This window comes from Aulonocara sp. 'chitande type north' Nkhata Bay, linkage group LG22 (genome assembly GCF_057382095.1).
Source record: "Aulonocara sp. 'chitande type north' Nkhata Bay isolate Kocher_YH1m ecotype deep benthic linkage group LG22, A_spYH_male_GT1.1, whole genome shotgun sequence".
NCBI lineage: Eukaryota > Metazoa > Chordata > Actinopteri > Cichliformes > Cichlidae > Aulonocara > Aulonocara sp. 'chitande type north' Nkhata Bay.
This window is the reverse complement of record NC_141364.1, coordinates 12,000,073-12,014,944: the sequence shown is the minus strand read 5'-3', so window position 1 is coordinate 12,014,944 and position 14,872 is coordinate 12,000,073. Positions and strand designations below refer to the sequence as shown.

At 40.2% G+C, this 14,872-nt stretch overlaps 1 protein-coding gene across 3 annotated transcripts in view; it reads left to right on the top strand.

Moving 5' to 3' along the window:
* The window catches only part of ext1c (exostoses (multiple) 1c), a 93,939-nt gene that overhangs the window by 19,657 nt on the left and 59,410 nt on the right, over positions 1-14,872 (top strand). The gene's annotated exons all lie outside the window — the stretch shown is intronic.

Below are 14,872 nucleotides of genomic sequence, written 5' to 3'. Positions count from 1 at the left end.
TCTATGAGTCTATAGAATACATATTTTTTACTGAAGAGTCTGAATGTTAGCAATTTGGTGCACAGCATGCGTAAATGGTAATAACATCGCAACTGAGGTAATAATATAAAAGCTGCGAATATCAAAGGTCCTACACTTTGAAGGTCCTAAACTGTGATACACTTGCACAGCTCATAGGCTCAGTTTCCAAATTGGAAAGCAATATTTTTACACGTAAACACGTTCATGCATACATTACATCTTTTTTTAATTAACCCCTTAACACAAGTAGCTTAATTTGTGTTAAGGTAATTGTGTTCCTCACTGACTCACAGTAGTTTACACCAAGAGGATTAAGCCTACAGACAGTCTGTGAAATTTGTCTTGAACATAATATCACCAACTCAAAATTATTTTGACCCTCGGCTCGGCCCATAGATTTAGCAAAAAAATATAAAAAATATCTTGTTGCCATCTCTAGAGGATAGATTTAGTTTTGTTTGCTGAGGTTTAAAAGGTTAATAATTTCATTTCTGTTTACACTTTAGAACAAAAAAGAAAGAAGAAAAAAATCAACACTATCGTCAAGGATGTTTTTTCAGCATCAGAAGTTGAAATTATACCTTTTCATACAAATGTCTGAAGTTTATCCTCAGTATACCTCGCCATATCCACTGTGTGTAACACCAATAGAAGTTTTACCTGTTTTACTCTGTCTTTATGCTCCTAAAATGTAAGTAAGTCAGTAAATTTTATTTATATAGCACATTTAAAATTAAACTGCTTTACAATAAAAAATAAATGAAACACACAAGGCTTTCGATACATTCATGCTAAATACTTTTGTACTTTATACATAATATAACAAAGCAACAACCTTTCCTTCAGCCACCGTACCAGACAGCAGCCAGTTCAAAAGCATTATTAATAAAAGCTATGTGTCCAGCTTAGATTTAAAGACGGTTTGCTCTAAAATGTTAGGTTATATTGCGTTTTTGTTGAGTTTTGTATAAGTGTTGCACTTCTGGCTTAAGGGAAAATTGGTATCTCCGTGGAAGTCCTCAAAGTACTTTTTTTTCATTAAGGGTTTGTTAAATACCTTTGTCGCTGCCAATTCTATTAACACAAAGTCACTCGTTAAAAGTGCAGAACAATTGGTAAATTGGACCCAAAGAATCCCATTAAAATGTGCCATAGGGAAAAGGCAATCTGAATAGGAACAGAAGGTGCCTGGAAATATTTTTTGGTCCGATTTTACTGGTGTGGAACTTTGAGTGTGTGTGTGAGAGAGAGAGAGCATACATGGATTATGGATGATAGGGAGGGAATACAGAATAAAATAGAAAAGAGACAAGTTAGACAAGCAAGATAGAAAGGAAGAAAAGAAAAATGCCATGTGATAAAGATTATAAAAAAAAAAGTTGGAGGGGGGGAGAGAGACTGGGTGATACCGCAGGCAAGTTGAGGAAAAAGCGAGTATCAAACAGGGCAGGAGGGAGGGTGGCAAAGTGGGAGAGAAAGACGGGGAAGAGGAAGAGGGAATTGGAATAGCGGCGATAGTTGAAGCAAGGGAGAAGCAGCGCTGCAGCCTAATGGCCTAGTTTCCCTCGCTTTATAGAATTCTCTAAGAAAGGGTTGGGAAACGTGCATTGTACAGTGAATGTAAATGAGCAAGAGTGCGAAAAATCGAGAGAGAGGGGAGAAAGAAAGGGAGAGAAACGTACAAAAGGTGCCGCCAAAAACACTGAGTTCTAAACTTCCAGCTAAGAAGTGTGTTTGTGAAGTGGTGGCTTAACCAAAGATGGATAACACAGGAGGAGGATGAGATTTCAGTCGCTCAAATGCTGTGCATCACTGTTAGTTTTAACTGCGGTTGGTTTATATAAGTTCTTGAGTTGGAAACCGATGGTGATTATTGATGACCTCCCTTGAAGGAGGCTGAGGTTGTTGAAGGCGAAAGAGCTAGCACTCAGACTTTAAAACCTGGGTGAGAGTTCAGAATGAATGTAGCATACTAATCGGGCAAAACAGAACTGAAGGAATTTGCTACCCTAAAGTTAGAAGGAAAAGCTGCAGCAATGCTCCCAAGCCTGTGTGATTCGAAACGGATAGGTGCAATCTGTTCAGCTGTCATGTGCTTGCAAATGGGTAAGAATTCCTAAACTACGAAGGGTTTCGGTGCAGTTGATGAAAAGTGAATCAAGGCTGGAAAGGAAGGTGGCGCTGTTGTTACCTGCTGGTAAACATTGAAAAAAATATAGCAGCGTAGTTACTACTTCCGCACAAGCGCAATCTAAATTAATATGTGGGTGGGAACATGCATAATTATGTGTGTGTGTGCCTGGATCTGTAAATGCAATATGAGAAAGTGCAGTTTAAGATTTTGGCAAACTGAATAAGAAATGCTGCAGCCCACTGCAATTAGGGCCTGTGAAATTGTACCTCTGGAGATGCTGTGGTTTGTGTGTGCGTGTGTGGTTTGTGTGGCCCATATCTGCTGTCTCTGTTTAAAATACTTGGAAATGAGACGCAGCCTTGATTCTCTGGCACTTCTACACTCCATCCTCCGTTCTTTTCCTCCTCTCAGGCTCATGTCTTTCTAATCCCACACATCGGTCCTCTCCCCTCAGTGCTTTCAACAAGTCTTGTCATATATATATTAAATTAGACAGTGCCTCAAAGGTTGTATCCAGGGCTTAAGATTAACCTGCTGGCTCACCCACAAACTTACTGGTTTTCAGTTTGCTTTAAATCCATTATAATCAGTACTTTCACAGTGGATCAGATGGCTGTGAAATGTGGAAAAGACCTGAAGAATAAAGTCAGAACAATCTATCCCAATATGTCAATACTGGGCAATAAGTGAATAATTAATATGGCCGATAGATTAAGACAGGCGAAACACCCTTCAACCATGTTATGAGTGTAGACGTTGCATACTTTGTCCACCGGCGAGCACTCTGCAACTTGTCAACATATGTTTGGAAATCTAAAATGAGATGCATATACGAGCAATAAAACACAAATAAAACACATAATTCTTTAATACCATTGTCATAGTGTCTTAGTAAGGGATCATAAACACCAACATATTTGTTTATGTTTCATCTGTCTAAAAGAAAGGAAAACTATCGGCAAATATCACCAAATATCGGTGCTGGTTTTAAAAATGTGCTTCCAGACAAGTTAGCATCTGTTAGCAAAGTTAGCAAAATGCTGGTTTTTCTTTAGCTATCAGAGGTTGCCATAGGGTCACCAACCAGTCTCTAGCCCTGTGTGACTGAGACCGAACTAATGAAACTATGTAGTTCCTCTAAGCTCCACCAAGTTTTAATGTCTTTATTAATGTTATTTTCTTGGTTTGATTACAAGTTTCAGGTTTCAATTCAAGCTCATTGTGTCTGAAAGGAGTGTTGTGTCATCTCATCATTATAAAAAGCCCCAAAAGCTCTGATTAATTATCTAGTTAACATAACCTGGCAGCTTAACAGACAGAATTGCGTAATTGCAGTTGGTGGAGACCAAAGTGGAACTAAAAGAAGTATGAAGGAGGCTGGTCTAGCCTCAATACTGGTTTTAAGTATGAAGATAATGACACCTTTTGGATTTTTTCTTTAACCTTGGTGTCTTTCAGGTTAAAAAAAAAGTGAATTTCTTTCAATTTTGTCATGCAGCACACAGTTTTCTGTTTTTTTCTGTAGCATATATTGTGATCTCACTTCCAGGAATTATTGTGGACCGATAACACTTGGCCAAGGAGTAATTTGTAAGCTTGATTTGACTCTCAATTCTTAGTATTTAGATGGTTATTATTGGTTTTAGCCAAAAATGTGCAGGAGGGAGGCACATTTGTAAGGTCACAAATCAATCCAAGTTCACTTTATCTAGTGGAAATGATGTCTTTGACTGTATTTCTTACTTGGAAAAAGATTTTTTTTGGCAGTGGTCTTTGAAAGTTTCCAATCGCTGCTCATCTGGACTGATGAACAACTTTTATTCCACATAGAATTGAATTACATTTTGTATTTCTGATAAAGGATAAGCCAGTTGCAACCTGCTTATCATTTGCCTTTAAATGTTTGCGTTCCAGTCTTTATGCGGCCATTGTTTTCTCAACCGCTGTACTCAAAGCCTCAAACCTCCCACTTCCTAAACGCTATTATTTCCATTTTAATTTTTACTAAACCTGCTTCTTCAGTTGTTTAGAATAGCTTGTAATTTATCCGTCCTGTCAGAGGGCATTCATTGTAGCTAAAGCTTGTTGTTTGCACTGTCACCCAAGCAAAACCATCGACGCTGGAGCCACAGCCCTACATGAGTCAGCTCAGGTCTCAGCAGCTTTGTGCTGCATCAGGTCTGGAAAACTCCAATAGCAACCCCCCCCAAAGAAAAGGTAGACACATCTGCTCCACACAGGCTTTACTTAACTTTTAAGAGGTCTTAAGTTGAATCCCCACATTAAAAACAACAGCAAATCTAATTTCACACAGACAGCACATACACATGTAAGGATTTTACAGCTTACTGTAATCATTCTTTCTCCCCCTAACTCACACCTTTTTTTGCATGTATCCTCTACACGACCCCTTCACTTTTTTCCCTCATTATATTTCCTTCCTTTTCTCATTTTTTCAGACTGTACTGTATAGAGTCCTGCAGTTGACTGCAGGCCTCCTTCCATCTTTCTGAGCTCCGGTATGCATAATTTATGAAAAGACCCAGCTTCTCCATGAAGGCAAACTTTTTTGACAGCACAGCTGTGTGTTTAGTGTTGCACACGATTGTCCTGCATGCAATTGTGCTAATCACATGCTGCATACAAGCCCGGACGAACAGTACCCGCTTTTGCTTCTGACTTGCTAATCTATGCATTCCAGTTTTGACACCATGCTCTCCCGAACTCCATGCACGTTTTGATAAACTCTTTTTTCACCCTGCAAAAAGTAACAAAGGGAAATGTATTTATTCAATACACACTTCAAGAAGTTACAAAGTTTTGACCAATGTCTGCATATCTGTCTGTGCACCTTTTTCAGTCTCCTACATCCATCATGGATTGATTTTTGTATTTCAGCTAAGGTCCCTCGTGAATGGTTTATCAGTGGTATATAAATCATTTAGGTTTCCTTTTTCCAGTTTTCAAACCTACTGACTTAAAATGTAACATAACTGTTAGTGTGCATAAGGAAGATGATTATCAGAGTTTTTTTTATTGCTGCACAAAGGAGACTAACTTCCCCCCTGTTTGAATCCTTGTTCTTTGCAAGATAACATGCTGCACTTAATGGACAGGCACAGGAGAGGATTTCTCCTTCTCATCTAACTTTGTAACATCGGCAGAATATGCATGGTTTATAAACTGGAGAGCTTTACACCATAGCAGCATACATTTCTCCAATACTCATAAAGTATGTCAGTGCCCATAAAGCACTGATAAACGTTTTATTTACCATCAGTCAAACAAATTCTAGTGGTGTTGTAGTGGAGAGTAGTCTTTTATGGTAACATTGTTAGAATAAGGTCCAAGACATATGAGATACAACTAAATGCTTAGATAACATTAATAGTTTTGTAACACTCCAGCTCCTCTGTATCTAATTTTAAACTAAAACATTTCACCTGTCAGTAGAGGCACCTGATCATAAATCATAAAGTGTAGTCACATTGTCATATTTTGTAGCAAATATTATCCAGGTGCTTCGAACTGGATCACCTTACCTGTAAAATCCTCTGTCTGCGGTTTGACCTCGCTGCGTTCACACGTGTGAAAACAGCGACGGTTTAAAAATAATTCGGTTTTCTTCTGATAGCCTTCAGCAGTTTGGAAGCAGTAGTATTTTTTCTGAGGTCACGCGGTTACAAACTATGTCTAAACAAATCTTGACAGAGTTCATCTCAGTTTATTCCAAAGGAGCTCAGGATCTTTAATACACACTGTATAAGGAGGGGGCTTATCCAGAGCCCGTCTCAACGATGGCTCTGTTTCGCACTGATAATACGGGAGATTTGGCTTAAAGTTATAACTTTAGTTATGACTTGAGTAGTGAATCTAATTTTTCAGTAGAAATAATTCAGAGCAGAAGGCTAACCAAAGTCATATTTAATAAGATTCTTCTTTGGGGAACTGATTATAGCTTGGGGATGAAACATTTGCCCGATGGCATATTACATCTGAATTTATTGTGCAGTTTATGTTGGGAGTCAAATTGTATGCAGAAACACTTTTTTTTTAAACCTTTTAAACATGGCTTTAGGTTCCACAAAAACTAGAAAAAAAGCTTTGAGATGAATGTGTCGAGGTTTATAATGTCATTGGTCGTTTTTTTAATAGCAGATTTAGTGTATAAAGATTTGAGCTTGCTTTGGCCTTGAAAATGTTCTTTCCTGTCAACCTCTGCCAGTGAGTAAACTCATTCAGCTTTTCCGCTCTCAGCTCTTCGTTCTTCAGTCGTAGCAAAGCTATACAACTCCAGTAAGTGCGAGTGGGTGGTTCCACTCTGTCAGGTGCATATCAGGTTTCTCAAGAAAGACCGTTTGGCCCAGGGGCTCTCTCACTGGTGTGGATGTCCTCTTAATGGGTGCCCATTCAGTGCCCTAATCGAGCCCTTTATCAACCCCGGCTAACGCCGTGGCGATCATAGCAGAAAAAGCCTGGAGCGACTGTGCTCGCTTTGTCCAGGCCAACTGGAGCGTAAAAGCTTTGACAATGACAATGCAGTTGGGAGAGAGAAAGAGAAGGAGAGAAATGTGGAGGGAGACATTTCTCATTCCTTATGCAGTTAAGGAGCCAGCCTCCAGCTCAGAGGCCCGATTTTCACATGTTTACTCTTTCTTAATAGCATCTATTTGACCTTTGACCCCAAGCAGCACAATCTGTGAGCATTTGTAGCTTAGTCATTATCAAGAGAAGGGAGGTATGTGATTGCTGATACATCTCAGTCTTTCTTTCTTTTGGTCATCAAAATTGTGAGGCGTCAAGGGAAAATTTTAAGGGAAGGCACATTTCTGTATGGCTGACTCGTTTAAACCACCTGACCTCAACAGAAACAAAGAATGCTGAAATTGTTCAGGTTTCAAAGTTCAAACCATTAATGTGAAAAGAAGCCAGCAGGCATATCATTACAAAAACGACACGCAGCACTCAGACCAGATTTCGCTGCAATTAGGCTGTCCCAAACACATTTTGAAGAATTTTTTTTCCCAAGCACTTTCTCAGAGGATGCCCAAATTGCCTGAGATATCTGCCGTAAAATTAGGTCAGAAAATATTGTGTAGTGTAAGTTTGCAATAAGATGAAAAAGCTTTTTAATAACCGCTTCTTTTTTGCCCTCTTTGATGTAGAATGAAGGGCTCTGATTGGCTGGTCTTCAGATGAATGACTGATACACAGTGATAATCCCGACCACTGGAGGGTTCAAAGGACTCGCTAATATATGCGGCACTATCAACATTAACATGATCTGTGTATCTCATTTTTTAATAACGCGGTGGTGGTATTGGGGTTAAACAGGGATTTGGATGGAGGGCTACCCAAGCACCCTCTAATATGTTTTTATGCAAACTATTTGATAACCTTCAGTGTAATTACTTGATATTTCACTTACGCTAATTATTTTATATATATATATATATATATATATATATATATATATATATACAATTTCAATTATTGTTTGACTCTATATATCCATACTCTACTGAGACAGAGGTGTCACTTTGAAAATCATGTCTTCTAGAGGGGAAAGCAATCAGTCCCACAATGTGTAACTTAACTGAGAGCTTACAGCTTGTTCATTACATGGGGTGTAATCTAGTGTTTCTATGTCAGATGGACATTGTAATTTAACTCTATCATTTGCTCACTGTGGACTACGTTCTGGGACAGTAGCATAGACAGTAGAAAACATGGAGGTGGCTACTGGGACATCACCCATTGGTTTGTCTGGTTTTGAAGCCTTGAGGCAAGCGTTTCCATGGAGGCCATCTTGGTTGCAAAAAATTGAATGCGATGAGTGGGGGCAGGTCTGACTGTGAAACTGCACAAATATTGGGTAACCTCTTGTCAGCCAATGAGCATGTGCTTTTAATAATCGTAGATAATGCTTCATTTTGAAAGATTTTTTGACCGAGGTTTACAAAATATAGAATTTCTTATCTTATCTTGACCCAAAACTCGACAGGAAAGTGTTTACAGAGGTTCAAACACAGCTATCACCATGTAGCTTTCGAACAGAATGCAGGTTTAAATGCAGGTTTAACGCATTTCTGGATTGGGTTGATTCATCATTTATTTATTTATTTATTTTACATCCTGGAAGCTACATCCATGTTTTTTACTATTTTGGACAGTGGTAGCAAAGCATTAATATTTTTTATTTTTTTTTATTTTTTTGTGTGTTGCGTTTGCATGCAATGCTATTCTCTACATTTTTGCTAGCAGTGAGGAAAAGCTGAGTTTGTTGTTAGTGCAACTAATTAAACAACTGCACGGCATTTTGGCAACGCAGGAAAGTCTTGCTTTGCCCTCAAGGTCCAATAATGACGTGGTAGAAAGTGAAAACTATGAATAGGAAATTACACCCATTCCATAGCACCAGCCGGTGTAAAAAACCCCAAAACAAAGCAAGTACACAAGGGTGGTGCTGAAGATTTTGATATGCTATGCTTATTCGAATACTGATCCTTTATTTTACACAAGAATTGGCCACAGTGTTTGCAGGAGTATCACAACAAAGGCTGGATAGAATAGAGGCCGTACTTATCATAAGAATAAGGGAAACTTAACTAGCCGCCGCTTGTTAGATTGAAAAAAGTTTTTTCCAATTAGTTTTTGTGCTACCTGTGCTGCATGCAAGTCAACACTGTGTGTGGGCAGTGCAGACAATAAAGCCCTTTCTTCCAGAAACAAATATTCCGACAGTTCTCTCAGAAGAAGCCTTGCTCTCCGCTTGCTGTAGCCTCTCAGTACAAGATGTGCTCTTTAATTGCCAGTTCTGCTCTTTGAAAAGGCATACATGGGTGGCACAGCTTGTCTGACCTGTGCTGCAAATCCTGCTTAAAACTGAGTCATTTTCAACTTTCTTTTTCTTCTATAAAGTGATATGCTTGTGTTTCTCTTCTGTTTGTGTTCCTTCCGAACTGGCTCCCTCAGTTCCACTTCACTTCATCATTTTGGTGTTTGAACTTTCATTAGAAGTAGATAACAGAGAGTTCAGGGACTTTATTGGATCGTGACCTGTCTCGCGTGCCCTTATCTGAGGAGTGTATAGCGTACTGTTACCTCAGGTACTTGTATTAACAGAGTACACTGGGTACTTTTTGATCAATAAATAGCAGTTTGTAAAGGGCAGCCAGAACATCAGTGGAACACAGTCTCTCCCTTAAACTGTTACAATATCAGAAAGGCTTTGAAATCAGACCTACAATACTTCTGCTCTTGGCCTGTTTAACCAGCTCCTCTATAACCAGAGGAGAAAAGCCTGCATTTATTGCACAAAGTAGACATAACAAGTGTCAAAAGATCTTTTTCCCATTTTATTTTTGTTATTTTTATGAAGATAGGGTAGAAAGAAGATATGCTTTAAAAAAAAAAAAAAATAAATCACCTTTTTATTTGCTTCTTTTGCAATGCAATCCACTCTTTGCTGGATGGAAAGTGTGTGCATCAGTATCTGCGTGCTACTGTTGCCAAGCCCAACAGCAGACAATGCAGTATGTGTGCCCCAGATAAGGGCTTTTATTCTGCTACCTAGCAGATGAAGAATGTGTAGATGATCATGAATTTCTCATGAGTTATGCTGTTGAGCTCTTATTTAATGATAGCCATGCTGGGGTGGGTTCTGAACCTCTCACTCGTCTCCCTCCTCATCACCTCTGATGAATGGGAAAACAAGTAACAGGAGAAGCTTCCCCTTAGTCGCTCCAGAAATGTCTTTTGCGGTGCAGTCTCACAGAAACTGCAACATAGACGCAAACTCTACAAGCCACAGTTTCACTTCCGAGTCTGTGATGTATGGCCTGCTGCTCTTCTTGTCAGATGGCCTACTACACTGAACACTCACCTACAGCACGCTACAAAACAGCTTTCCTCCAAATGGCACAGCACCGAATATACAAACACTGTCAGGTTTGCCTGCCGTGTGAAAAATGGGCTTTATGTTGCCTCCGCCTGCTTGGCCCAAAAGACTCCTCTCTAGATTAAAACCTCGGCACACCGAGCCCCCTTCACACTACAGCAGGCCCTGACTCATTCCAATCTGACGCTCATTTCAGTCCTCATTTCCTTTACATTATATACACCATTAAGTATATTAAGCCCAAAGCCAGCCAGTGCACTGTCCCATGAACTTAATGATAAAGCCATCTGTGTGCATCTTCATTTCTCAGCAAGCAGGTGCACGAAGGCAGGTTGGGGGGGGGGGGGGGGGGGGGGGGAGACTGCGTAGTCACAATATAGCGACATTTAATATCATTTAAAGTATTGCATAGTAAAGGAGACTTCAGTCAATGCCATGCTAGCAGCTCCAAGAAGCACAGTGGTTCTTTGACCCAAGCTCAAAGAAGAGAGAGACCCAGGATGGGGTTCTCTTTTGACCTCTTAAACTGATGGTGCACTGGTCAAAGATTTCTCTTCCATCTGTCACTCATTGCATAATGAAAATGGCTCAGACACATGTCCTGCCCCAGGGGGGCCTCCTCCCTTTTTGCCCTCTACACACTGTGAGTGAACTGCAAACAGAAATCATAAATCTTTCAGGACCCAAAACTCTTGTACCCTGCAGACTCTAAATAATCTTTAGCAGATAGCTGCTTGTAGAGATTAACTCAAAACGAACACGCTAATGTTTATTGTGAAACATGTTTACCGTGTTCGCCATCTTAAGTTGTATTCCCAAAGGAGTAGTATTATGAGACAGCCTCATCCACACGGGATCAGCAGAGTCTGTGATTTGCTTTAACTGTCTGATATCTTTGGTCTGCATTATAAACCTAGCTCACCTGCCACATAATAACTTTTGAGCGTGATGAAAGATAGAAAAATGTATTACTGTATCTGAGATTTGAGTCGGCTACTCGTATGAGTGGGTCTCTATGTTGCTTCCTCACATTTACACACAAAACACAGTAGAATTTGTACTTCATATATTACAAACTTATAAAAAATGTGCATGCAATTGTCTTGGGGTCATTCAGTTTTGTCCTGATCTATTTATTCACTGCTGTGTATGTGTGTACCATTACTATTATTAGCTTGCTGTTGGCATCTACTATAATGACCTCTAGCTGTCTAGTAGTGGCATTCGGTGTCTTTCCCGACCTTTCACCCAGTGCCAAGCAGCAGATTACACACATACGTCCACCTTGCGTGTCCTCACACACTTGTCCGCTCTTCCCTGTCTTTGCTGTGGCTTCTTTTTTTCTACTCGGTCGTTCTTTCAGCACAAGCACGAGTGGTCACACAGGCCGCTGCTCATGTTACTCGCCGTGTGCCCATCTGGCAGTGCCCTGCTCTCCTGGCCCTGCTTCTGTGTTTCCAGCTGTCCCCTGGTGATCACTGTCTCTGTCTCTCTGTCCACTGGCTGCCAGTAACCGGAGTGCCCTGCTTCTTTCTCCATCTAGCGACCTCGCTTATTATAGGATAAGTCTTCATCCTATAATAACACATCTCTCTTTCCCTTCTTTGTCATCTTGCTTTCTACTGTCTATTTCTGTTTCGTATCTTTTAGGAAAACCGTTTTTTTTCCCTATTTCTGGCGCTTTTACTGCAGAATTTATTTTGCTGCACTGCTGTCTGTCATCCCGCTGCTCGTCCAGCTGTCTTGCTATCTCTCTATATGAGTATGTAACTTGATCAGGTTCAGTGTGTGAGCACTGCTCTGGTTATATTCACTTCAAAAAGATTACTCTTGTGTCCTCTTTGTAGCTTGTATGCCCCCTTTTTTTAAATTTCTTTTATATCGCTCACAGTGTTAACCTGCTGGTTGCACTCAGGGGATCAACCATTTTCTGGACACTATTAATCTATGTACAGGCTGAAATACTCTGAAATAAGTAGTGAATGGGCCAAAACAACAACAAAAAGAAAGCAACCAGCCGTTATGCTGATCCACCCTTCCCTAGATGGCTTAAAGCTGTCAGACAATTTAGATACACTTAAGTGTTTGCAGTAAGAGTGTTTGGTACATCCCCAATGCATTACACAACTTTACCTCTGCCCACTTACTATGCACATGAAGCACTTACACACTCTGTCACACTCCATCATGGCCTCTAATAGGGTCTGGCCTGATGGAGTGGACGGGCATGCTCAGCAGACAGTGGGAGAGTGAATCTATATTCAGTCTCTGCACTTCCTTCTCTTCTTCTGGAGCCTGATGAACTCAAGGGATTCTGTGGTGCCAATAAACACCCTCTGATCTATGGAAGCACTCTCCCTGGAATGCAATACTCCTTGGGGCATGGACTTTTTCTTTGTGAAGGTGGAGTGTGTATGAGTGGTTATTTTTTGTTTGTGTGTCTCATACAGAAAAAGGTCCAGTGGGTTAGTGCATGTGTAAATGCATTAGGTGTGTGTGTGTGTGTGTGTGTGTGTGTGTGTGTGTGTGTAAGCCACTAAGTGAAAGCGACAGACTCAGAGAGAGAAAAAGAGAAAATGGATTAGATAATGAGTGTGTGCTTTCTGAGCGTTGCAGCGATCAGTTTTCTACAGGGCGACTGCAGCAAATGAGCCAGAAGGAGTAATAATGTTAGTGTCCCATAAAATGCAGTTTCCCATGAGAGTGCCCTCACTGCCAGAATGCCATCATAGGTTAATGCAATGATGATTAAACATGTGTGGCTTTATCGATCCCAGCAGCAAAATTCTCTTCGCTACGAGGTCAGAAGAAGCTGCAGAACAGGTGGTAAAAGTGACATAGTTGCAGGTGTCTTACTCAGTGGCACGCTGGCCCATTGACAGTATTGATTTCTGCACTAATCTGCACTTAAAAAAACTTTTTTTTTTGGTTCATAATTAAGTGATATGTTCAGCTTGAGGTTTTCTAAAACATCAAGGGAATTAAGTACAGTGCTGTGAAAAAGTATTTGCCCCTTCCTGATTTACTTTTTGAAGATGTTTCACATCATCAAACAAACTTTAATATTACACAAAGATTACCCAAGTAAATAAAAATGTTAATTTACAGTGTTAAACCATGAACTAAATGTGATAAACAACATTAATTTTAGAAAACTGAATTCAGTGTCAATATCTACATCGTGCCTGATTACTTCCTGTTGAATCAAGAAGAGTAGAAGAATAGAGAACCTGTCTCACTGACATCTATCAGTCTGGAAAAGGTTACAAAGGTTTCTAAGTCTTTCGGATTCCAACCAAGGTGAGGGGCTTTATCACAAATGGAGTGATATTTAAAACCTGCAGGACATCGGTTCTCGAGGCTCCTACTGGTTATATACATTTAGTGTAGTAGTAGTAGTAGTAGTAGTAGTAGTAGTAGTAGTAGTAGTAGTAGTAGTAGTAGTAGTAGTAGTAGTAGTAGTAGTAGTAGTAGTAGTAGTAGCGATCGTGGCTCAAGAGTTGGGAGTTCGCCTTGTAATCGGAAGGTTGCCGGTTCGAGCCCCAGCTTAGACAGTCTCGGTCGTTGTGCCCTTGGGGAAGACACTTCACCCGTTGCCTACTGGTGGTGGTCAGAGGGCCCGGTGGCGCCAGTGTTTGGCAGCCTCGCCTCTGTCAGTGCGCCGCAGGGTGGCTGTGGCTACAATGTAGCTTGCCATCACCAGTGTGTGAATGTGTGTGTGGATGACTGGATATGTAAAGCGCCTTGGGGTCCTTAGGGACTAGTAAAGCGCTATATAAATACAGGCCATTTACCATAGTAGTAATTTAAAGATTTTGGTCTTAATCACCAGGCTGCAGAACATTGTCAATGCATCTCTGAAGCTCACCTGGAGATAAGAGTTGTCTTAAGCAGTCATCAGCATTTTGACAATGAACAGCGTCTAACATGTTCATCCAAACGTTTCCACCCTCACGCCGTGTAAATCTGGACTGCTTCTCTTGTAGATTATCTTGTTCTCTTGATATCTTGATTTTTAATCAAAGCACGCTAGACTTATTTATTCAGAGTTTTACTTCAATTTGTCACTGCACCTCGGGTTATGAAGTCGTATGGTGACGTTTTTTTGAGGTATTGCTTCCCGAGTTTCATTTCCCCCGTAGCTCTACGGTAACTGACAGTGAGCAGACAGTGTAATGTCATTTGCACATTTATATAAAAACTCAAACCCAGGTGCAATGAAATGATAAAAGTAGGAGCTTTAACAAGGCCGAGTTAAATCCTCCGAGTGGTTAATCTAGCTTGGGCAATTTTAATGTCGGATAGTCAGTAAAGGGCTTTTTATTCGGAAATGGTAAAAAAAAACCCAGTTGTTTATATTTTGCTGGCTGTATGCATAAAATAAACAGAAAACAGAAAAAAGACATGAATATGGGCACATGAATATAATGTGTCCAGTGTGTCTGAAGGCCATTTCTTCTTGCAGGGAATTATAGTGGTAGGCCAAAAGCAGTAAAAAAAAACACCAAGAGGCTTCTTGTCCAAGAAAAAAATTTCAATGGAAATTAGCCTGAGATTATGGAAAATTACATTTGATTTTACGTGTGTGGGCTGCTTAACTGTGAGTGTACAATAGTGCTATTAGCCTCGTAACCTCCTAATTCATTAAACCCATAATCAGGCCTTCATTTGTATTCAGATAGTTTTTCCCATTGATTATTGGCTGGAAACTTGCCATCCTGAATCTGTGATCTTCCTGTTTGATTCGAGAGGAGAAAAGAAAGAGGGATACATAGAGAGAGAAAGCATGCTCAGGGCAGAGACCAATTTTTGGTTCG